The following is a 25,302-nucleotide window of genomic DNA, read 5'->3' as shown; positions in this document are numbered from 1 at the left end:
AGAGAGTATAAAGGAAAAAGAGATGAATAGGAGAAAGATAAGGTGATGAGGGAGGTGAAGAAAATAAAAAAATTAAATGTTGCTTTGAATTAATTTCAAAGTATTTCTACACTGAGAAAAAGAGGTAGACAAGTGATATTGTATAATCCCCTATCAGCTTTATAGCCCCACCATCATAAGTGCATACATATGTAATTCAAGTACAATTATTTTTTTAAATGTACTGGAAATTGTTTATTTAAATAAGAGCTTTTACCTTAAAAGTAGTTACCAAGGTATATTATGTCTTTATTTAAACAATAGTAGTATTACTAAAACATTTGCAGAATTCCTTTGAAATTGTTTTTAATTAGGTAGTAAGTTATGCAAAAAAATCAGGGCCATTACTCTATTACACCCTGCATTTTAATCTCAAAATATTTAACACAACTTTATTTAAACCTTCTTTAATACATAACACTTTTGAAAAATCAATTTATAGTAAAATAAATACAGATACAGAAAACCACACAAAACAATTTTATATTTAGTAATTATTTATTATATTATAAAAATTATACATATCTTATATATAATCTATTTTCAAGTGAACAATCTTGCAGCCAACACTTGGATCAAGAAACAAAACTTTTCCAGCCATCCTACAAGCCTCTCGATACCCCCAATTATAATTAAAACCTATCCATTCCTCCCCAAATTAAACTATTTTCCTACTTGTTATAGATTCACTTTCTCTGTCCCTTTATATATTTATCATCCAAATGTGGATATTTTCACACTATCCCTAGACACTGTAATTTATGCATATCAAGTTTGAAATTAGATATGTCTTTTGAGTCTTTTTGAAATCTACAGGTTTTCCCTCCATCCCTATATTTTGTTTACAATTTATCTGTTGTGGAATCTAGGTCAGGAGTGGGGAAACTTTTCATGTTGGAAGGCTACATTAATTTAGCTATAGTCAAATAAGACCAGATTCAAGAAACTTCAATTAGACATACTTAAAAATGGACATTATTTTGTAAAAATCTAACTACTATGCACTTAATAATTTCAAAAAATTAAAACTGTTTGTTAATTTTAAAGTTAACTAACCTTTTAATGACATTGTTGTGTCTGATTTTTGTTGGAAAGCATTTGAATATTTAGTTGCAGCATGAAGGTCCACAGTTTCAGTTGATCCTCCAGAAGGGTATCAGTCATTTGTGACCTTAAGGGCATCTTGATTTGGGTTAGATAGGAGAATGTAGATTCGCAGCAATAAATGGTTAAAAAGTAAGAAAGCATTTTCTGGGCATGTTGCCTAAGAAGTGGGTATTCTGCATTTCTTACATATTTCACCTGGATCTTTCTTAGCATCAAACAATGACTTTAAAATATCATCTACTGAGAGCTCAATCAATTCCATTTGTACTTCTTTAGGTGCCCTGGTGATATCAACTAGGTGAGACTGAAATGCTAACTTGAGTGTGATGTCATGATTCTCAAAGTCAGTGAAGCTTTCATTGTATTCTTGAATTAATAGGTCTGTAACAGCTGCATATTCTTCAAATGATTTGCATATATCATCCTGCTCATCAATGACCTTTGCTAACAGGGGAAAAAGTTCATCTGAGATTTCCTTTTCAACAAGAAGTGTTTTGAAAAAAGATAGCTTTTTTAGAAATGCTTGGATTTTTGCCACATATCATATATTGACTTGGTTTTACCTTGAAAAGACATATTCAAGTCATTTTATTTGACATGATATCACATAGAAATGCTGTATTCCCATAGAAATCTTCTTTCAATAATTCACATTGCTGATTCTGTTCTTCATAAATTTAACTATCTGTTCTTGCAGAGATAAAATTTTGACTAACACTTGTCCCTACAATAGCCAACACACTTTAGAAAGATATGGCAAATCCACACTAAATACCTCACCGTTCACCTTTAGCATGTTATAAAACTGATGGTGCTGTGTTGCATTTGCACTGATATAGTTAACAATACTTATAACTTGTTACACAATATCACCTAAAATAATAGCTTTAGCACAGAGATTTTGCTGATGCAAGATATAATGAAAAGAAATGAGACCATCTGGATCTGTTAACACTTTTTTTAATCTGTGCAATAAGCCTTTCATGTTTTCCTATCGTGGAAGGTGCACTGTCTGTACATACACTCACTAAGTTTCATATTCAGTTTAACTTCATGACATTTATCTTGAAAGTTTTTGAAGATATTTATTCCCTATGTTCTGTTCTCAAGAGTTCCTAAAGTGAGCAACTCTTTGTAGCAAAAAAGATCTTCTATTATGACCTGACTGAAGTATTAAAAAAAAAAAGTTAGTAGTATCACTTGATTCATCCAGCGTGATTGAGCAATACAGATTTTACTTTTGAAGTATTGCATGAAGTTGTTCTGTTAAGTTGAACACTTATTCATGCTGCCAATCAGTTATGGTTCTCCTTGAAAGATACAGTTGTTTGTACTTTGAAACATTATCAGGGTCTAATCATCCTACAGTTTCAACAGTGCATTCTTTCACAATTTCTACATCACTGAATGGCTTCCCCTTTTTCCCAAGCATGTAAGCTGCTTTTTAAGTTGCTTAAGTAGCATCATTTCCAGGTCTTATCACTGCTTGAAAGAATTGTCTTTGCTTTTGCTTTTCATCTTTTAATTTCTGCAATACAACCTTTTGCACCTCTCCCTGTAATTTAAAATATTTGTGGTCCTTATGAATGTTATAATGCTGATGAGTACTGAATTTTTTTAATGCTGATATTACAGTATCACAAAGCAAGCAAATCATATTATCTTTAGCAGAAACAAGATAATATTGCAATTCCCAATTCTCATTAAAAAATCTGTTTTCTTCCTTCAGCATCCTCTTGGTCTTCTTTGACATGATGGGCTGTTAAGCAGACAGAATTAAAAAATATTGTCAAGCAGTGCAACTATTCACAAATTCCACTTAAACAGAAACACAGTGTACCACTGTCAAAAGCTAGTAACAGACTGGTGTACTTGACCCCCATAAACTCTCACAAACCAGCCTCCTGAGGTAGTGGCGCCAGTCAGACGGGAAAAGTTAGAACTAAATCATGAGCGTAGCAGCCATCAACTTAGCCCTTTTGGCTTACTAATGTTCTAGTTGTGCTGGTCAGTCTTGAGGATTATTTAGTTAAAACTTATTGTATTCTTTGGTAATTTAAATATGTTCCTTTTAAAAAATAAAATAAAAATATAAAAGATGAACAAAAATGTGTTAATAAAATAAAAGGATTTGTTCTGTGAAATTTGGATTCCTTCAACAAAAGGCTGCAGTTAAGGCCTCAGGTTCTCCACCCTTGACCGAGGCCATTAGATCTACAGTGTCCCATAATTTACACTTTTCTAATTGTCAATGCTTATGGTGAAAATCAGCACATTTCTCTGTCCTTTGTATTTTCTGCAGATTGGAATCCAGAGGTTTTATCAGATTCAGGTTTGATCCTTGTGGCAAGACCATACATATAGTGTGTTCTTTTTTATCAGGAAGCATATGTTGTCTGGTTTTCTCTCTTTTTGTGATGTTTGCAGTTATTCTGCAGTTCATAAATGCTTGATTCTTTAACTTGATTTACAAGTTCTAAGGAAGAAAATGAAAACTACTAAGGTGATCATTTTTAAAAATAATATCATTATGAAATCATGGACTTAAACATACCTTATAGGTTGCAATCCACTGCAATGATTATTCTTGTTGAAGTTCAGATTGCCTCATATTTGGCCAGTGGAAGCCTCTTCAAGTTGGCTCTTGAGTTCTTTTAACATAACCTAATCATATTTGAGAAGTTCCTTGCTATCTTGTATGACAGATCTTGTACATTTTCCATGTTAAATCTAGACTCAGTCACTTACCTATGGAGTTCTGATTTCTGTAAGTGGGAAAAGGTATTCTGTCACCACTATCTAGCTGTTCAATGTTCTCTGCCTACATGGGTTGAACATTATAGACCTTTTCAGTGGAAAGAACTTGACCTGTTTAAAGATATGTCACAGGTTCATACTGATGCTTTCTATTCAAATCCATAATATCTGTAATATCTTTTTTATCTCACACAAGGAATTCCAGATTTCAAGGACAAAGAAGATGTTAGAATATCCCATAATTATTAATTTCCTTTATTTCACATTATGCTTGGAACAACCTAAGAATGACTGTAGCAATACTATCATCCCAATACAATTACCAATGAAAGTTGTGCATTTTGTTCCCAAATGCCCTCCCAATTCTCCCACACGTTGAAAGTTGCACCTTTTCTTCATTATCAGAGTATATGGTCATTACATCATATTCTTTCTTATTTTTAAACTCTCATATGGTCTAGTTTTGTAAGTAGCTATACATGGAATGCTCAGCCTTAGTCCTTATATCAGTGTTCCCCTAGTTATGTTTGGTGTCTAATATTTGTTATCTAGTACAGCTATAGGAATGTGGATCTAATTCACTGTGTCCTTACATGTTTTTCTCCCTTTATTAGTATTTCTCCCCCTGTTTTTGTATCAAAGTAACCAAACAAATTTTCTCCCTTTCTTTAAAATTAGTAATTTTATCAAAATAGATCCTAATGTTGATCATCTTGATGTGACATTCTTTTCAGTGCAGTGTATTCTTCAATATGTAATTTTCTTCTTTTTCTCTAGTAAACTGTTCTTAGATTGTATGTTTCAGTGTTGGTTCTATTTTGTGCTTTGGTTTTCTTCTTCAAGCATTCCCATTACCCATGTGTTGGATATTATTTGCCTAGATTCAATGATGTATCAACTATTTTCTTATTTATTTCTTCATCATTTAAAAAATGTTCCTCCTTTTTATTTTATATCCTTAAGGCATTATCTGTAATGTTCAGTCATTCTTGTGATCATTCTAATTTAATCATTATTTCTGAAATGTTTTTCTTTAATTTCTAATTTTTCCTAAGTTTGGTCACCTCATTATTGAGTACTTTCCTTGTGTTTATGGATGTGTATTTCTTAAGTGGTCTCATCGTTTGTAGGAATGCTATCCTGCTCTGTGTTATTATTTTTCATATCTTGTGACAGCTAAACAAGGCATTTGGTCTCAAAAATGTTTTGTTGCTCACTTTTACTACTTCTTTGAAATTATAAGATTAGAAGATAATGGGTTTCAGAAAAACTTTTCTAATTTCACATAGCTCTCTTTTCTGTTGTTTTAATGTAATGTGCAAAAATATGGCTTATGGCTTATTGCTGTTTTTCTTCCCCACACTTAGGTGGACCTTCTCTTTCCTTAATCTTTATTGATCCAGTTACTTTTAATGACACTCAGCAGTTGTTCTTCCATGCAGGACCCTGTTCTGGATGTGTCATCTCTAAGGCTCTCAGTGTCCATGCTGCTCCAGCTACCTTAAAACCTTCCTCCCATGGGTCCCCTGCATTTGCCCACTACTAGAGAAGGAAAAAATCTCTCCTAGTTTCAGATTCTATACTCATAGTGGCCACCATAGTATTCTGCATATATCTATTGTCTATTTTGAGATTCTTCTTTCATAGCATTTTCAGATGCCTGTTGTTGCCCTCTGCTTCTTTCACTACAGGTATTGATATTATATCTTTGATATTGTGTGGCTGTTATGCTTTCTCTCCTCTGTACTTGTGTTTTGGGGTTCATGAAGATAGTTTGTTACCTTTGTTTTGATGTAAATCTTGTTGTAGGTTTTTTTTTTTTTAACTTTACTAACCAGTTTCTCTGTTTTGATGTTTTAAAAAATTATACTTCTGTACCATTTTCTGGAATCTCCAACACTTCAAATTTTGTACTAAATAGCTTTTGCTTGTTTTCACACTTAAATATATCATCTTTGGAAAATATTGGCAATTTGGGGACATGCACACAACAGTAGCTTTTTTAAAATAATAATTTGCCTTTGAAAGACCTTTGAAGGAGAGAAACATCATTTAAGTCTACAAGTTATGATAGGTTTATTTTTTTAACAAATGAAGAAACCTGTTTAACTTTTCATAGTTCTACATTCATTTCAATTGTAATTAAGAATGCATATTGAATTGAACACATCCAGGGATAGAACCATTACTTATATTGTAGTCTTTGTGAAAGGAACCTCTGGGGACAATTTGAGAAGCAATGACTTTCACAAAGATTATGATAGTGTGGTTTGCCCTGGACTTATAAAGTACTTCACCTCTGCTTAGATGAGGAAGGAATAATAAAAAAGGCTATAATATTTTTTAAGCAAATGATTTCCCAATATTCTTCTCACATGATCACACATGATTCTTAGTATCACTATTTTGAGTTATCGTATATATTATCCTCTGTATCACCGAGAAATTGTTTGTTTGCTTGTTTTTTTTTTTTTTTGAGAAATTTTTAAAGCTTTTTTTACGATTGCTTTGTTTGTATCTAGTATGTGAGAGGGTGAGTATGAACACCTATTTTGCCTTTCTATAAATTCATCTAACCATGAGAAACTGAGTCCTGGGGGCTTTCTGTCCCTTGGCAGAAATCCTGGGCATTTGAGAGGAGATAATCTCTTACTTTGAAGTATACGCAAAGATCAGGTTGTGATTATCAGGCTGTGGTAACGGTGTGAGCTAGTTACTGTGGCCTATAGAAGGATGGATGCTGCTACTGGGTTATGGTTCTAAATCAAGCACCAGTCGCTACCATAAATACATGTACACAATTATCAGCCAATCTTCCGGCTATATACTTGAGTGTATATTTAACTTAAGATTTGCCTATGAAACTGTTTCCCTGACAAGGAGTCAGTTATTGCCAGGGCATCTCTTCACTTGATTATTAAGATTCCCTTTATGCTGTTCTCCCTTGAGCTTTAATTACAGGATTGCAGCATGTTCAAAACATGCTGCCAGATTTCTCACTTGTACAGGAGACAGAACACATATTTCACATCCCCTGCACGTCCTTTATCCCTCTTATTGATTTCCTAGGCAATTCTGTATCGATTTTATCTTCATATTTCAATGTCTCCTTGGTCTTTTTCTTTCTTATTTGTCTGAGTTCTTAGAACTCTGGATTTCTCCTTGTTCGTTCAGGTCATCCAATTAAGATTTATGTGTGATCCTCTTTTGCCACTCTGAGGACACTCTGTGATCCAGGCCGGAGCCCAAATATTCTTAACAGGATGACTTTTATCTCAAACCCAAACTATCTGTCTAAGCTCTGGTACCCTCACCAGTGTTTGTCTAAAAGTGTGAAAAGAAACTGTTGTAAGAGCCCTCCTGCTTAACAGTGTCACTCTCTGGCCTCCCATTCCTGCCATCTGTGTTACTACTCTGCACTTACTATGATGCTATCACTTGTCTTTGGGGCTTTTTTTTAACAAAGCACCTGCAATAGTATTAGCAACCAGGAAGGAATATAGGGCCTCTCACCACTCTCAATTCTCTTCTCATAATGCATTATTGTGTCTTGGGAGTTGTGAGTAACTTGACTCCTCATGATTAAAGGGAAAAAAAAAAAACAGGCTCTCTTTGGGGCACCAGATACTATAGCAACCTCTAACAGGGGTGTCCAGCACCTAGTTTAAGGAAGAGTCCTTAGTGGATGTAGCACTTTACATAGGGAAAAATAGCAAATGCCACCTGTTTTGAAATTTAAGCAGGGTATGATCTTTTTCCAAAGGAATTTTAGAAGATGAAGGTCTTACCCAAGATAGTGTCTCAGCTGAATGCCATAATTCAAGGTTCATAGAAACTTGAAATTGTTGGCACTTGAATTAGGTGTGGAAGTTTAGGGGCTCATACTCTCCAAAATATATGCTTCTTTCATTGTTTAGAAATCTGAAATACATAAAGGCAAACATGAATTTTAAATTAATCCCTCCTCTATTTTATAAAACAAATCAGATTTTGAGGCATCATTATCATGACTACATAAACATTGAGCTTGACAATAGGAAGTGATTTTAGTCAATGGTTAAAGTAACCAATCAGATCCCACACCCCCAGGACTTGATCATGTTGCTTGGGAACACAGAGGGAAGATCTGTGAAATAATCTCAGGAGATGAGAGAGCCCATGTGGGCAGAATAGAAAAGAGAGTGCAGTGTGGGTTCCAAGAGAGTGTAGTGTGGGTACCATCCACAGCACACTAGCAGAGCACCCCTACCCACAGGAAGGCCATGTTCTCTGCCCAGGGCAGGATCCTGAACAGAGAAGCTCCAAGCCTGCAGTACCATCATGGGGGAACTCAGCTAGTCAGAGATCCTGCCTCCTGGAAGACACTGGAGGTCCTCTGTGGAGCAAGGGAGGTTGGAGAAGAGCAAAATCCACTCCTGACAGCCAGATTGTGAATCTTATATGGCTCCACCTCCCACAAGCAGACTTTGTGTCTGGGTGGGGCTGCTTCAGTCCCTCCCTGGTGGCTTTACAAAGAAACTGGGAGCAGACCTTTCAGCACTGCTGAAACTATCTTACCAGCTTTGTGGATGCTGAGGGCAAGCTCACTCAACCCAGCCCTACCCAGCCTCACTCCCCCACTTGTCTCTGCTATGGCAGAGAATAGGACTCACCTGAAGTTCCAGGGCCCACCCACCACCTGGGCCATTGGAGTGCTTCTTCTAAGAGGCCAGAGCCAATCACAGGTGTACCCAAAATAATACTGCAGCTTCTTCTTTCCAGCAAATACCACCTACTACTGACAGGCAGGTCAATATATACAGCCCTTTACAGCATTTACTAACTCAATCATACAGGATGTGGTTGATTCTTAGCCACAAGCACTATCTACTGTCTCAGAGGTTAACCTGGGCGTGTCAGTACAATTCATACTGTTAAGAAGACCACAGGGCTGGGGAAACCAAAAGGATTTCAAAGGCCTCCATCCTTCTTCATCAAAGAGAGACTGGGAATCTGCCCACACACATAACTTACCACTGCTACAGCCTACAAACAGCTAGCAACTGAGAGAACCACCACACTAATGATACCTATAACAAAGATATCCATCCAGAACCCAGATTGCATCAAAGCATCCACAAGCAAAACCAAAGTTTCTTACTCACTCGACATATGCTACAGACACTCCTTTATAAGTGAAGGGGAAGAAAAAGCCTCATCTAAACAAAGAAAATCCAAAAATAAGAAGTGACAGCTGCCCCAGATGAGAAGGAATCAGTGAAAGAACTCCAGAAGTATGAAAAATCAGAGTGAAAGGACACACCTAAAAGGGAACATCAGCTCTCTGTCAATGGATACCAACCAAAATGAAAATATTGAAATGACAAATAAAGAATTTCAAATATGGATTGTAAGGAAGCTCAATGAAATCCAAGAGAAAATGGAAAACCAACTCAAAGAAATGAGAAAAACAATTCAGGAAATGAATGAAAAATTCACTAAAGAGATTGACATATTTAAAAAAAGATAGGAAATCTGGAAATAAAAAATTCTTCTAGGGAATTACAAAACATAGTAGCAAGTTTTAAAAATAGACTAGACCAGGCAGAAGAAAGAATCTCAGAACTGGAAGACAACTCTTCCAAATTAAATCAGTCTGTCAAAAATAAAGAACAGAGAATTGAGAGGAATGAGCAAAATCTACAAGAAATATGGGATTATATAAAACAACCAAATATAAGAATCATAAGTATCCCTGATGGTGAAGAAGAAAATGCACAAGGGCTGGAAAACCTATCTGGGGAATAATTGAGCAAAACCTCCCTGGTCTTGCAAGAAATTTAGATACTCATCTACAAGAAGCTCAATGAACAGTTGGGAGATTCATTGCAAAGAGGCAGTCACCAAGACACATAATCATCAGACTGGCCAAAGTCAGCATGAAGGACAGACCCCTGTGAGCCAGGAGGTGAAAACATCAAGTAACTTACAAAGGAAAACCCATCAGTCTAACCACAGACTTCTCAGTGGAGACCTTACAAAGCAGAAGGGATTGGAACCCCATCTTCAGTCTTCTTAAACAGAACAACTGCTAGTCTAGAATTTTGCATCCTGCAAAACTAAGTTTCATACATGAAAGAAAAATAAAGACTTTTCCAGACAAGCAAAATCTGAGAGAATTTTCCAAGACCATTCCTGTCCTGAAGAAAATACTCAGAACTACATTATACATGGATCAGCACCATAGACACCCACCAGTGTAAAACCACCCAAAGCTAAAGCTCAGAGCTCATACAAAACAACAGCCAAGAGGTAAAACAAAGCAATAAGGTATTACCAACAGGATGAACAGAACATCATCCCACATACCAATTCTATCAATCAATGTGAATGGTTTGCATGCCCCACTCAAGAGACATAGGCTGGCTGAGTGGATGAAAAAATGCAACTCAAGTATCTTCTGTCTCCAAGAAACACATCTAATCCACTAGAGCTCATACATATTCAAGGTGAAAGGATGGGGAAAAATTACCACGTAAATGGAAACCAAAAGAAAGCAGGTATATCCATTCTCATATCAGATAAAATTGACTTTGAATCAACAATAGTAAAGAAAGACAAAGGTGGTCATTATATAATGGTAAAGGGAGCAATTAAAAAAAGACATAACAATCCTAAATATTTATGCAGCTAACACAGGAGTGCCAAGATTTCATAAAGCAAACCCTACTAGATCTAAGCTAAGAGATAAAAAGCAGCACCATAATCACTGGGGACTTCAACACTCCACTCACAGAGCTGGACAGATCATTTAAGCAGAAAGTAAATAAAGAAATAATGAACTTAAACAGGACTCTAGAACAAATGGGCCTAATGGATATTTACAGAACATTTTACCAAAAACCTACTGAATATGCATTCTTCTTATAAGCACGTGGAATATTCTCCAAGATTGATCATGGCTTACGCCACAAAACATGCCTCAACAAATACAAAAACATAGAAATCATACCAGGTACCTTCTCAGACCATGGTGGAAAAAAATCTAGACATCAACTCCAAGAGAAACACTCAATTCTACATAAAGTCATGGAAATTAAACAACCTTGTGATGAATGATCATTGGGTCAATAATGAAATTAAAATGGAAATCAAAAGATTTCTCAAACTGAATGACAAAGGGAACATAAGCTATAAAAATATATGGGATTCAGCAAAAGTAGTCCTGGGGGAAAATTCATAGCCTTAACTGCCTACATCAAAAAGACAGAAAGATCACAAATTAACAATGTAATGCCACTTCTTAAGGAACTAGAATAGGAAGAGCAAACCAAAACCAGAAGAAGAAAAGAAGTAATGAAAGTCAGAGCAGAACTAAATGAAATAGAAAAGAAACAAACAAACAAAAAGCAATACAAAGATATAATGAAACAAAAGGTTGGTTCTTTGAAAAGTAAACAAAATTGATAGGCCTCTTGCTAAATTAAACAGGAAGAGAAGAGAAAGGACCCAAATAAGCTCAATCAGAAATGAAAAAGGAGATATTACAACTGATACCACAGAAATACAAAATGTCATCTGTAAATACTATGAAAATCTCTACACATAAACTCCAAAACATAAAGGAAATGAACAAATTCCTAAAAACTCACAACCTCCCAAGACTCGATCAGGAAGAAATAGAACTCCTGAATAGTCCAATAAGGAGCAACAAGATTAAAGCATTAATAAAAATTCTTCCAACAAAAAAAAGCTCCAGAGTCCATGGATTCACAGTCAAATTTTACCAGATCTGTAAAGAAGAGCTAGTGCTCATACTGCAGAAATTATTCCATCACATTGAGAAGGAGGTAATCCTTTCTAACTCATTAAAGGAAGCCAGTGTCACCTTGATAAGAAAGCTAGAAAAGGACACAACAAAAAAGAAAACTAGAGACCAATATCCCTTATGAAAATAGATGCAAAATCCTCAACAAAATACCTGCAAACTGAATTTAGCAGCACATTAAAAAAAATAAATAAACCATGACCAAGTGGGCTTCATCCCAAGGATGCAATGATGGTTCAACCTACATAAATCAATAAATGTCATTCACCACATAAACAGAAGCAAAAGCAGAGACCATATGATCATCTCAATAGACGTAGAAAAAGCATTCAACAAAATTCAGCACACTTTCATGATAAAAACCCTCAACAAAATTGCAAAATTATAAAAGCCATATATGACAAACCCACATCCAATATCATACTTAATGGGGAAAAGCTGAAAGCATTTCTACTAAGAACTTGAACAAGACAGGAGTGCCTATTGTCACCACTTGTATTCAACATAGTGCTGGAAGTCCTAGCCAGAGCAATCAGGCAAGAGAAAGAAACTAAGGGTATACAAATTGGGAAAGAGGAGATCAAACTATCACTTTTTGCTGATGATATGATCTTATATCTAGAAAATCCCAAAGACTACACCAACTCCTGGAATTGATAAATAAATGCAGTAGCATCTCAGGTTACAAAATCAATTGTACACAAATCAGTAGCATTCCTATACGCCAATAACAGTCAAGCTGAGAATTAGATCAAAGACTCAATACCATTCACAGCAGCCATGAAGAAAATAAAATACCTAGGAATATACTTAACCAAGGAGGTGAAAGTTCTCTACAAAAAGAACTATGAAACACCAAGAAAAGAAATCACAGATGACACAAACAAATGGAAAAACATATCATGCTCATGGATTGGTAGAATCAACATTGCTAAAATGTCTGTACTACTCAAAGTGATTTACAGATTCAAGACAATACCCATAAAAATACCAATGTCATATTTCACAGATCTAGAAAAAATAATTCTATGCTTTGTTTGGACCCAGAAAAGAGCCTATGTAGCCAAAGCAATGTTAAGGAAAAAGAATAAATCTGGAGTCATCACATTACCAGACTTCAAACTTACTACATGACTATAGTAACCAAAACAGCATGGTATTGGCACAAAAACAGAAACAGAGACCAATGAAACAGAACAGAGAACCCATATATAAAACCACCCACATACAGCCAACTGATCTTTGACGAAGCAGACAACAATATACACTGAGGAAAAGAAGCCCTATCCAATAAATTGTCCTGGGAAAATTGAATAGCCACATGCAGAAGAATGAAACAGGTTCCGTATCTCTCACCACTCACAAAAATGAATTTAAGATGGATAAAGAACTTAAATGAAAGCATGAAACCATAAGAATTCTATGAGAAAATGTTGAAAAAAGTCTTCTAGATACTGGCTTAGGGAAATAATTTATGAAGAAGACCCCAACGACAATCTCAGCAACAACAGAAATAAATAAATGGGACTAGATTAAATTTAAAGGCTTCTCCACAGGTAAGGGAATAATGAACAGAGCAAATTGACTACCTACAGAATGAAAGAAAATATTCATAAACTATATATCCGACAAAGGGCTAAAGAACCCAATCAAATCAGTAAGAATAAAACAATCAAGCCTGTTAAAACGTGGCAAAAGACATGAACAAAAGCTTTTCAAAAGAAGACAGCAAATGGCCAATAAACATACGAAAAAATGCTCAATCACTAATCATCAGGTAAATGTAAATTAAAACCACAGTGAGATATCACCTTATCCCAGTTAGAATGGGTTTTATTAAAAAGCCCAAAAACAATAGATGCTGGCATGGATGCACAGAGAAAGGAACAGTTGTACACTGTTGGTGGGACTGCAAGTTAGTACGACCTCTATGGTAAACAGTGTGGAGATTTCTCCAAGAACTAAAAGTAGACCTACCATTTGATCTAGAAATCCCACTAGTAGGCATTTACCCAAAGGAAAAGAAGTCATTGTATCAAAAAGACACCTGAACTCAAATATTTATTGCAGCACAATTCAAAATTGCAAAGATGTGGGAGCAACCCAAGTTCCCATCAATACATGAGTGGATTAACAAAATGTAGTATATGTATACTCAGCCATGAAGAAAGATGAATTAAGGCTTTTTGCAACAATTTGGAGGGAACTGGAGACCATTATCCTAAGTGAAGTATATAAAGAATGGAAACAGAAACACCACATGTACTCATTATTAAATTGAAACTAACTGATGTGTACACATGTGCACAGAGGTAAGTAAAACTCAGTGGAAATCAAGCAGGGGAGAGGAAGGAGGAGAGATGGGCAAAAACCTACCCAAGGGGTACACTGAACACTCCCTGGGTGATGGGCACTCTTATAACCCTGACTCAAGCATAACAAAAGCAATCCATGCAACCAAAAACATTTGTACACCTGTAATATTTTGAAATAAAATAAGAGCAGGTGTAAAGTCTTGAAGCAGGAATAGCAAGGAGGCCTGTATGATCAGGAAGGGGGTATGATACACCTAGAAAAACATACTGAGCTTACATTAGTCCTTTTATTAACTGCATTACATTAGCTCAAAGGAAGCTTGCTGTCTTGTGGGTTGTGAAAGTAGATATGCTCCAGTTCTCATTTAGAAATTGAAATCTTATGGTTTTGTCTTGAGACGTTGATAGAATGAGTTTGGGAAATCCCATTTAGCTTATATTATCTCTAGGCATCCTACAAGTTTATATTTATTAATAAGTACCTCTTGTTATTGAGAACAATTTTTTGTTATTGAGTGTGTTGGTGCTCAGAAAACTATACCCCAAAATTAAGGCCTCAGAAGCAGCCTCAGAAGGATCATTTTTCTCTGAACTTCTTCTGCCTTCTTGACCCTTACCCTTCATTCTCCCCCTCGGCTAACCATAGAAACTACTATTCTCTTCCCCAAGGCAGGTTATAGAAACCAGAACCCTTTTTCTCCAAAGCCAACCTTAAGACCTAAAATTATTACTCTAACTTCTTTCCCCACCCTTCTGTCTAAAAACTAAAAACTGGCCATAAAAAAATTATCTGGCCTATCTTATTTGATTGTAGGTCGTTAGAGCCCTATTTCATAGAAGGTGTTGCTCTATACCCAGGAGGAAAGAATGCTGCACAGAGAAGCCAAAAATAATCTAAACAGACAGGACTTTCTGGATTTCTACACTCAATCTATTAACATCACATCATACCCTTTTTGTCCAATCATATTTCTACAGAGTTCATACTTTGTTGAACCTAAGCATAAAAATAGTTTACTCTGTATCTTTGGAACTTCATTCCAAAGGCTCTCATGTCATGTAAAACTATGATCAAATAAATTTGTGTTCCTTTTCTCCTTTTAATCTGCCTCTTGGCAGCTGATTTTCAGCAAACCTTCAGAGGGTGAAGGGAAGTTGTCCCCTGGCCCCTATAATTGCAATCATTGAGTACATAAAATAACATAATTATTTAGAAGTCCTTGTATTTTCATTAAAGCTGACTTATAGGTACAGAATTCATTCTGTCTATACTATAGTTACAAAGGTTTAGGAAAAATCATGTTTTTTATCACTTAATATTTTGATTCCCAAATTAACATTTGGGTTATGTTTATGATTTTGTGTTTTATTATTTATCAAATAAATGTCTTATAAACATTTTGAAGAACAAATATGAATATTAAATAAAGAATAATTTCATAACAATCCACAGCAATATCTTCTGTAGCATATCTCAAACAAGAATATACATATGTCTGATGTTCAGTTGATGTTCTTAGGAGCTATAAGTAATCTATATAAATTTCCATATTTTGTGGACTTTCAATGATAATCTAAGAAATGTTTGATATTGATCATTTCAATGGCCCCTTCATAATTCACTTCTGCCATGCAATTGCAATTTTACTATCTATATTTGTATTTGTGCTTATGATCATAAAGAGAAAAAAATGTTTTTTCAGTGACTTTGGGCTAATGAGAAAAGGACAAGCTAGAAGGCATTTAATACACAAACTACATGTTTATAATAAATGAAGGTACAATGATGTTGATACACAAAATAAGAACTGAGGGTTGTTTGTTGTTTTTAAGTATTTGGAAAAGAGAAAGAGATGGGACAGTTGTATCATCACATAGGGTTCAGTGCACAATCGTATGTGATAGCTGTGTTATATTCCTGTTGCTGGAGGCAATTTATTTACAAGAAAATGACTTCTTCAATAATATGAAATAAATTGTCTTATTTCTATTTTTTGTTTGCAAATTCAATTGCATTTAACGTATAAATCTGTTTGGCTTTTAGAGTTACATAATAGCCTTGATCATAAAAATGTGTACCAGTTTCATCTGTATATATTCAATAAGATAAAATGGTTTGTATTAAAATTGGACCTTGGTGAGAATTAATTATTTTTTTAAATGGGTAAAGATTTTATTCAGGGTTGATAAATACTGCAATATTGTAATATACTCATGATATGGAAGATGAAATGATTTGTGAAAAAAAGATATTTTAGCCAAATTGAACAGAATTGGCTCCGTGCAAGTATCATAAAAATAAGTACAAAATCTCTTACATCGTACACGAAAGAATAGATAGCAGTTAACATTGCAGAGTCACCGGAAAGTAATTTCAAACAACACCAAAAATATGAAATGAATTAATTAATTACTCTATGCCATCATGTAGTTTGAGACAATGTTCATACTTTAAAAGTAAAGCAGTGCAGAAAATGAATGAAATAGTCCACACTCCTTTTCACAGTCCACATTTTCTATGTGTGCATTATATTCTTTGTAAAATTAAACATAACCAGTCATTTCACATTGACTTAAAGGTATAAAATTGTGTTATGCCTCTTAATAGTAAAAATAAAAGATAAAAAATATTTTGACAAACTTCTATCAATGTAATTATTTGCTAATTTTTTTATCTTCAAGTTTCAAATATGAAAGCAGATGACAATCAACAAGGGAAAAAAAGAAAGAGAAAGAAAACAGAACAGTGGGGCTGGGTGGATTTGTGATGTTAGTAGTACTTCCTAGCTTTCAGTTTTTCTGAAGCTGAAGTATTTATGTGGTGGCCTAGCTTTCCTTACTCTCTCTGGAAAACTTTAGTCTCTTGTGAGAAGAGCAGGAAGACAGCCCATGGGTACTGAGCCCAAATAATAATAGTTATCGTGCTGTTTTGAATAAAGGTGGTTTAGAAGTTCTCCCCTGAAGCACAGCATGTGCATGGTGGCCTAAATTTTATCTGCTCTGATCCAGAAATCTGGAAGTGAAAAGAAGCTAAAGCAAAGTGTGAGAATGCATGTATCTGGGGAATGTTAAGCTATTTTGAAAAGAATGCTCTAAGGTTTATTTGGATTTCCATGATCTGTTACTTGTTCTAGTAATTGCTGATAGTAAGGTATTGAACTTCAAGGTCATTGGCCAGGGACAGCTGAAATCTCAGTAATGAAAATAACTACCTAGAAACTAACTAGATTGTCAGGGGGAAAAGTTAAACTGTATTATAAAAATGTGTAATAAAAACACACAGTATTTAATAATTTTTTTTTAAAAAAGGAGGCACACCAAGATATATGAATTTGTACGCACAATCTAAAAAAAATATGGTAAAACAGTTCAGGTAATCAGGATGCACATGAATTTAAAGCACTAATCTTTTACATTAGCAGCAACATTCTCAAGAACAAGTTAAACCAAACACATTTATGACTGAAATGTTTTTAAATTAGCCATAGAATACATTATTATTAAAGAAATCATGCTTTTAAATATGGAGAAAGTGTTAATGTTTTAAACATCTTTTAGGTAAATTACATAATATATGATTCTAATGAACTCCAAAGTTGCACTCTAAATTCCAGTGTTCATAACTAGAATTTTGGTCCATCATCTATTTTCATCATACACTGAGCCATTAACTATCATTTAGAAATTATTTTTTGATTGTTCCATAGATTTTTTGTTTTAGTGGAATTTTCTATAGAGTGTTTCATCTCTTTATCCAGATGTATTTAGCAGAAATTTCTAAGATTTAAGAATTTATATTTTAGCATACCTGCAGGAACAAAATAGAAATGGAGTATAAACTCCTCAAATCATTCCTTCTAGTCAAGGCATATTATAACATACTTGGCATTTCAAGGACTAAAGGCAACATAGCAAGTGATTCAGTAGGTAAATCTTTATTTATTTTTATTATCTTCTTCCTCTTCTTCTCTAGATTGTATTCTTTATATCCCAATTTGAATAATAATCACGTTTGAATTCTTCATTTTCCAGTGCACAGCCCATTTGCCCTAACCTCAGTCATGCTAACTGGCTCTCGCCCTGCATTGATTAAGAGTTCCCAGAGAGATAACAGAGTGTGCAGGAGCATGAATAATCTCTTTGCTTCTCAAGTCAATTCTCGTGCATCTCCGCAGTCTGGCAATAACACCCACAATTTGAGTAGTGAGGGGCTAGCTGTGAACTCTCAAATAGCATATGTATGACCTTCTGTTGAAAAAATAAAAATAGAAAAAAATTAATATTAATATAATGAATTTTTTCCCAAGAAGAAGAAAATACTTAAACATTTTCTTCTTTTGCTCCAGCTCTTCCTTGGTGACAGAGAACTATGCTTAACAATCAAATTGGGCAATTATCAGCAGATTTAGGGCCTAAATCTAATGAAAGTAAAACTGTTATCATTGTTAAAAAACTAGAGGAAATTGCAAAGGAGTGAGATGGTTTTGATATGCTGCCTACCACGCCTGGCTGTAATGAAACATTTATCTCTATAATCCACTGTCACCGTTTTAGCACAGTTACACATCATCCCTGTCATTCAAGCAGGCCCCACACTGGTTTCTCTGTCTCCAAACTTTTTACTTTACGACCCAGCTCCATTTTGGTGTTAGAGTTATCATACTAATTCACAAATACAGTCACATTCTAGTGAGGCTCAGAGATGACTTCCCATTAGCTACAGAAGAATTTGTAAGCGTCTTAGTCTAGTAAGAAAGTGACTCCTTTATTTTGTCCTAGCCTGATTTTCCAAGATTATTTCCCAACATACTCATCCCTCCACAAGCCTCCCTGACAGCCTTGACCCTACGTGCTCAATGCGAGTGATAATTTGACACCCTTGTTCTTACATAGTCAGGCTCATACTGTATCACTTAAGTGTTCTCTTTCGTATCCCAGTCAGTGTAAATGCACACTTACTTAGCAAGGTTGAACACAAATGAAGCTTCCTCTTAATTTTCCCATGGCAATCACTAAACTCAGTTCCCATAGAACATTATACTGTGTATATCAGGTATTGTATTAGAGTTATTTGTGTCTTTTTCCTATAGACTTTGAGATCAAAAAAGGCAAGGACTTTATTTTATTCTCTTATGTTTCTTCTGCCTCCCTAAATTTGGCTTATGAACAGGATTAGTGTCCCATTTTTTCTCTATCTAGTAGATTGAACCTCTACAGATTATAAGAAACTTTGTTTCATATTGATGACATGAGAATAATATCATTAAAATAAAGTGTTGGTGCTCAGGTACAAAGGTACCAAAAACTACTGATTTCTTATTCATAAGTTTTTTCTCCAGAAATGCTTTCATTAAAAATTGGAACCTGTCGTTATGCTAATATTTAATATCATTATTTTTTAGAAAAGAATAATGAAAGGAGCAGAAGTTTTAAAATCAGAGAGATCTTGGTTCAAATTTTATTTTGCCACATACTAGGTATTAGTTAGGGAAAGTTACTTAATTTTGGGGGTGTCATATCTGCAAAATGAGAATTCAAATATTTACCTGTCAGCTTGGCCTCCCTCAAGCCAGTAATCCCAGCTACTTGGGAGGCTGAAGCGGGAGGGTGCTCGAGCCTGGGAGTTCAAGGCTACAGTGAGCTATGATTGTGCTACTGCACTCCAGCCTGGGTGACAGAGTGAGAGCCTGTCTCTAAAAACAAAACAAACTACAAACAAACAAAATATTTACCTCTCAAAGATGTTTTGAATGGTTGAATCAACAGAATTGGTTAAAATAATAAGAAATTTCCAATATTCTACCATATTTATCTACAGACAAACAATAGTTTTTCTTTTGTAAGGTAATATTGCCTTGGAACTAACCAATTGAGGGGTTAACACGTCCTAGATATAGGAACTATTCTGTACAGAATAGATGCTTATCAGTGGTCACTCTTAGATGATGGACTATGATGACAAGATGATTGATGATCATGACTCGGGCATACATTGCTCTACCCATCATTGCTCATCCAATCTTGCAACCAAGGCACATACTGTAACTGTACTCAGTTTCTGCTTGAGAAATATAGCAAAAATGGCTGCCTGAGTCACAACTTGGGTTCAAGAAACTAACTAACAAATTGAAATGGTTAACTTGCTGTAGATTTGAGAACTAATGGTTGCAAAGTCAGGTGAAAATCTGCATTAAATTCAAACCCTATTTATTGAGCTTCTACTATAAGTTGGCATTTTTGGTGCAGGAATAAAAAGACAGGAGAGATGCAGCCCCTGCCTTTAAAGAGCTTGCATATAGCTATTACACAAGACAGACCACAGTGTGCTTGAAAAGAAATGTAAGAGAACGACTATCAGAATGTAAGGAGAGAGAGAAAGATTTGTTTTACTATTGCAATCTATACACCTTTCCAGTTTTTCAGAAGGTTCTGGGTTCTGTATATATGCCTTGGTATTGGTGGACATTCTTATATAATTCAAACCATTCATTTTAATGGAAGTCTGAATAATTTATAAACATAATATAACAAAGAGTTGTTGCTGATTTATTTTCTTAGCATCTCTGCCCCTTTAACACTCTTTTCTTTTTTCTCTCTCTCGCAAAATAATATATATAAATGAACTGCCAGACTTCATTGCAAATCAGGGAAAATAAACAGATTTTATGTAATCCTGTGGCTTCTGGAAAGTGCTCTAAATTCAATAAGTAAAGAAGGCAAATATTTTACCAGTGTGTTCTGACTTGTGGTTTGTAGTGTCATTTGACTATTAGGAAGTTACAGAACTATATGAGGTGTTGAATAGCAAGTCAACATAAACAACATTTTTCCTTAATGACATGGTTTTTAAATGCTCCATAAACAATACTAATCCTTGATATGTTTTAAAAGATATTTGAGGTCAATTTTTATTTTACTTAAAATGTCTATAAATATTGAACAAAAATTCACTTTGGTATAGGACTATAAAAATTTGTTCTGAAATGATCAAGGAGGCTATATTTCTATAACCTGTTTTTTAAAACACAGGAAAATAACTTTTAACACTCACAGCTTAAGTGTTTTTTTTACCTAAGTTTTTCTTTCCTCTACTTTTCAGTTAGTATAAAATGCACTGAAGAGAAAATTGATTATTTCCAAAATGTCTCTCAAAAAGCATTCCATTTTAAAACTGCCAATAACCAAATATTCAATTAGCAATATCAATTTTAAGAAGAAAAATAATTTTTAAGAAACTTGTCTATATCCTTTTCAAGTTCTAATTCTAGCCACTATTACTAATTATTATTATTAATATTAAAAGGATGGCAGCAGTAACCTCCAGTGAATTTTATTAAATTTTCCAGACAAAACCCTATGAGTTTTGTGGTGAGGTATCTTTTTGTCTGATGATGACTCATTTATTTTTATTTAGAAATATATCTCTTTACCCCACAGTGATATAATAGGTCTATTTTCAAAGTTTGTGTTGTTAGAAATTACTTCAACAAATATCACACTTTAGATTTTTCTCTTATACAAAAATTGTCTCTTAATACATACTTTCGTAGCAAACAAAATTGAAAATGAGTTATTTTAAAATCTGTCTATAATATGTTATTCCTCAAATTTCAATTCTAATTATTTTTCAAAAGACTCATAATTTCCTCTGGACCTTGTGAAAATATAGTACATTAACATTATGCCATAAGTAAGAGAATCCAAAAGTGAAATAAATGTCAATAAAAGGTATGAGTGGCTAGTGAAAGGTGAGGACATAGGGGGATAAAGGACCCAGCCAGACTCCGAGCATAAATATCCCACCAAAGGAGGAAATGTTTCAAAGCTTTTTACTTTCCTTACTTGAAGAATCACTCTATTGGGGTACTTCATATTTAGCATTTCTCCCTTTAAAATGGCAGATCAGGAAGAAACTTAAATATTCAATAGTGAGAGTATATTTCAATTATATAAGGGCTTCAATTATTGACAAGAAACACACATCTTAAATAAGTTATAAAAACTCTTCGGGAAGATATCTATTTCTACTCCTATTATACTATCTCTGTAGGAAAAACTCTTACTGTTTCTAATGAAAACCAACATGCAGTTACTCCTTCTAATTCTGGATTTAGTTTATGAAACTTTTCCCCTTTGAACTTCTGTTTAAACTTTCCAACTATGTGCAGGTGGAATATTTTTTAGAATTGTTATTAGTGTGCTAAGCATATCTTATTCCAACAACATGATGCAAAGCAAAAGCAAAATGACAAATACCAGTACGGATGAAAAAGAAAGGGTTACCACATGCGATAAAACATTCTCAGTAGTGTTTTATGTGTTTTGTGGATTTCAACATCAGTGCAGACTGAGTGATAAACATGGAACTTCAAAATACACATTGTTGGATTTTAAGCAACTGATAGCATTTAGACACACCATTGGTCTAATGCTCATCTTAGGTTGTAGAAGATTTACTACCCACGGTAAGAAAATATACTTACAATTCTGGTTTGGGTTAATGTTCCTTAGTAACCTCAATTTATTGTGAAATAATGGACTATCAATAGTATTTCCAGATCTGAAATAAATCTGAAGTATCATTACAATGACAAAAAAAAAATCTCTCATTTAAAACTACAGATGAAGTCATATAACTCTAATAGCAAATGGTTTGCATTTAAAAACGTGCGTGGGTATGTGTGTGTGTGTGTGTGTGTTGTATATATACGTGCATATACATCACACACACAGCGTGCAGCACACAGGAAACATTAGTGAAGGTTCCAAATTGGAAAATATTACGAAGAGTTGACTCCTACTGGCTAGAAGCTAAAAAATATCACGGCCAAACTGGAAGCTTGAGACTAACAGTTTATTTTTTTTAATTTCAAAATTAGCTGAAGTAACAAACACAGAAGCATATATTAGACTTTGAACAAGGATAATAGCAAATATATGTTTGTAGGATATAAAGATGGAAGGGAAATTTAGAGTTTATGCTTTTAGTTGCTTAAAAACCAAGCAGTGTACAATTCAAAGTTCTAAAGCCATATTTGCACAGACATTCTAATTATTAGCTCACTTTATCTCTGCTGGCTCAAAGTGGTTCTCAGCTTTTTAATCACTTCTCTACTGGCACGGCTAATGTGCCTACAAGTTGTCTAGAATTTTAATATTGCTAAATTTAGTGATGCAAGTTGTGATTAAATTGTGAAAACTTGTTTAATGCAAACCCTGATTGAAAAGAATACATGCTTATTTAAGGAAAATGTACAACTTTGCAAAAATTATATAGCGCTATATGTAGTCCCACATTTAACAGCTTTACCAACCTGCAAAAAAGTTGGTTCTTGTAGAAAACTGCCAGGCTATGTAGTCTGAAATCTGGAGTCGTAATACCAGAGAGCTGTCAGTCAGCCATCCATCCATCTAATTGGCTTCTTACCATCTTTCCATCATGTTTTTTTTATAACTGGTCGCCTCTGGCTAAAATGCAAATCATGAGGAAGAGCCGTCTAGAAAAAGCTGCTGCTTTCTTAATTATCTGTCAGAGTATGGACCAGTGGACCCAGGGCCGCACTGTAGAGTTATGCTAAGCAGCAAGGCATCATGGGAATTGGAGTGACAGCTCATTTTCCTCCTGTGTTTTCTGTGTTCGAATGACAATGCAGAAATATGGGTTTTCCCACACTTTCTCTGAACACCTGGGCTATTGCTCAGGGGAGCACAAAGCCAAAACTGTCACATTTCCAGACATGGTCTTATTGCTGTCACTATGACAGGATTGTTGACAAATGCCAGCAGTCATCTCGGCATCTTGGGAAATGTCTGCCATGATTGTGTCAACAGCCTGACAGAAATTGTTAATGTTTAAACTTCTTCCACTGACAGAATCCTGTCTTGCTGACAATATTTGTCATATGAAACTCAATCTTTGTCAAACTTGCTTAAAAATTAACACTTTCTCAATTTCTTTTTTTTCCTAGTTTACTGCCTAGCAGTACAAAATTTTAGCAATAAGATTTCAGGAAGGTAACGTAACACAGTAATTTAGGTCCACGTTCTATCCAGATTCTCCAACCCATTATAACATATGGCCACCTTGTCCTTTTGACCTTTGCTATCAGAATAATTAAGCATATATATAATACATGCATATATTATATATATACCTTAGCATTTAAATTTGTGAATTATTCAAGAGGTACAAAATACTATTTTCTTAGTAGACAATACAGAAAATCAATTAAACCTTGCTGATTTTTTACTTGTAGGAAAGTCAGTTGCAAATTTGTACATGTACATTAACTAATTATTTAATTTTAACTTTTCAAAATTTTATTTTATTATTTTCAATTTTGATATTAAAAAAGTGATCTACCTTTTGCAGGACCTCAGCACAGAGGATTTTTCTTTTTTTTCACATGTGATTTTGTCAAATCTAGACTACTATGGGGTAGCCTTGATTTCCTAATTCTGAATATATGTCTGTTGGGAAGTGTTTATGTGAGCTGTATAAAATATATTAGCTTTTTTAAAAAAATAAACATCCTATAAAAAATCCACAGGTGGCTCATTTTTTGAAATATTTTTGGTGAGACACAATGCTCAGATTACTAGAAGGCAGTTAAATCGTATCTGGCTGTACTAGAAATACCCAGTCCTCTACAGGATACTACATTTCTTAGACATGGCATAAAAAAGAGCAATTGGATAGCTGAATAATGGTGTCCATCTGTCCCTGACAGAACAATCTTTGTCAAACTAAGAGTGATAACTTGTTAATAATGATACAACTATTATTAGTTGTATTATTATCAGATAGTGTGTCATAACACACAAATATCGTATACACTAGCAGGGACATTTTAAAATAATTTGTTATTAGAATAGATGTCTCCTAAAAAATGGAATGTGTCTAATAGTACTATTTACTTGAACTGCTGCTGAATGTGATTTCCAGTTACTATGTAGACAGTGAAGATACTAGGTACTGCCTATTTTACGAAAATGAGCAGACTTTTTAATATGCTTTTTATTTTCATTTTTATTTGTCTTCAGAGCTGTGTATTATTTTTTCATATCTCAAACATTATCACAAGTAACCCCAGCAGTAGACTGTGGTGTTTTAGACCAACAGATGGCAAAGTGGTTATGAAATAAACCAAATATAGGCATACCTCAGAGATATTGTGCCTTCAATTGCAGACCACCACAATAAAGCTAATATTGCAACAAAGAAAATATACAATAAAATGAGTCCCACAAATTTTTTGGTTTCCTAGTTCCTATAAA

At 34.5% G+C, this 25,302-nt stretch overlaps 1 long non-coding RNA gene across 2 annotated transcripts; it reads right to left on the bottom strand.

The window, feature by feature from the left end:
- Nucleotides 1-608: 608 nt before the first annotated feature.
- Nucleotides 609-23,535, bottom strand: LOC138395210 (uncharacterized). 2 transcript variants are annotated; one of them, XR_011235517.1, is made up of 3 exons: nucleotides 23,340-23,535; nucleotides 7,692-7,824; nucleotides 609-3,622 (listed from the first exon to the last, which is right to left on the bottom strand). It is a non-coding gene; the product is annotated as an uncharacterized lncRNA (long non-coding RNA). The 2 variants fall into 2 exon arrangements; XR_011235518.1 differs by having other exon boundaries at nucleotides 609-2,905.
- Nucleotides 23,536-25,302: the final 1,767 nt, after the last annotated feature.

The sequence above is a fragment of the Eulemur rufifrons genome, chromosome 15, assembly GCF_041146395.1.
Source record: "Eulemur rufifrons isolate Redbay chromosome 15, OSU_ERuf_1, whole genome shotgun sequence".
In the NCBI taxonomy this organism is placed as follows: Eukaryota; Metazoa; Chordata; class Mammalia; order Primates; family Lemuridae; genus Eulemur; species Eulemur rufifrons.
This window is presented reverse-complemented; position numbering and strand designations above follow the sequence as displayed.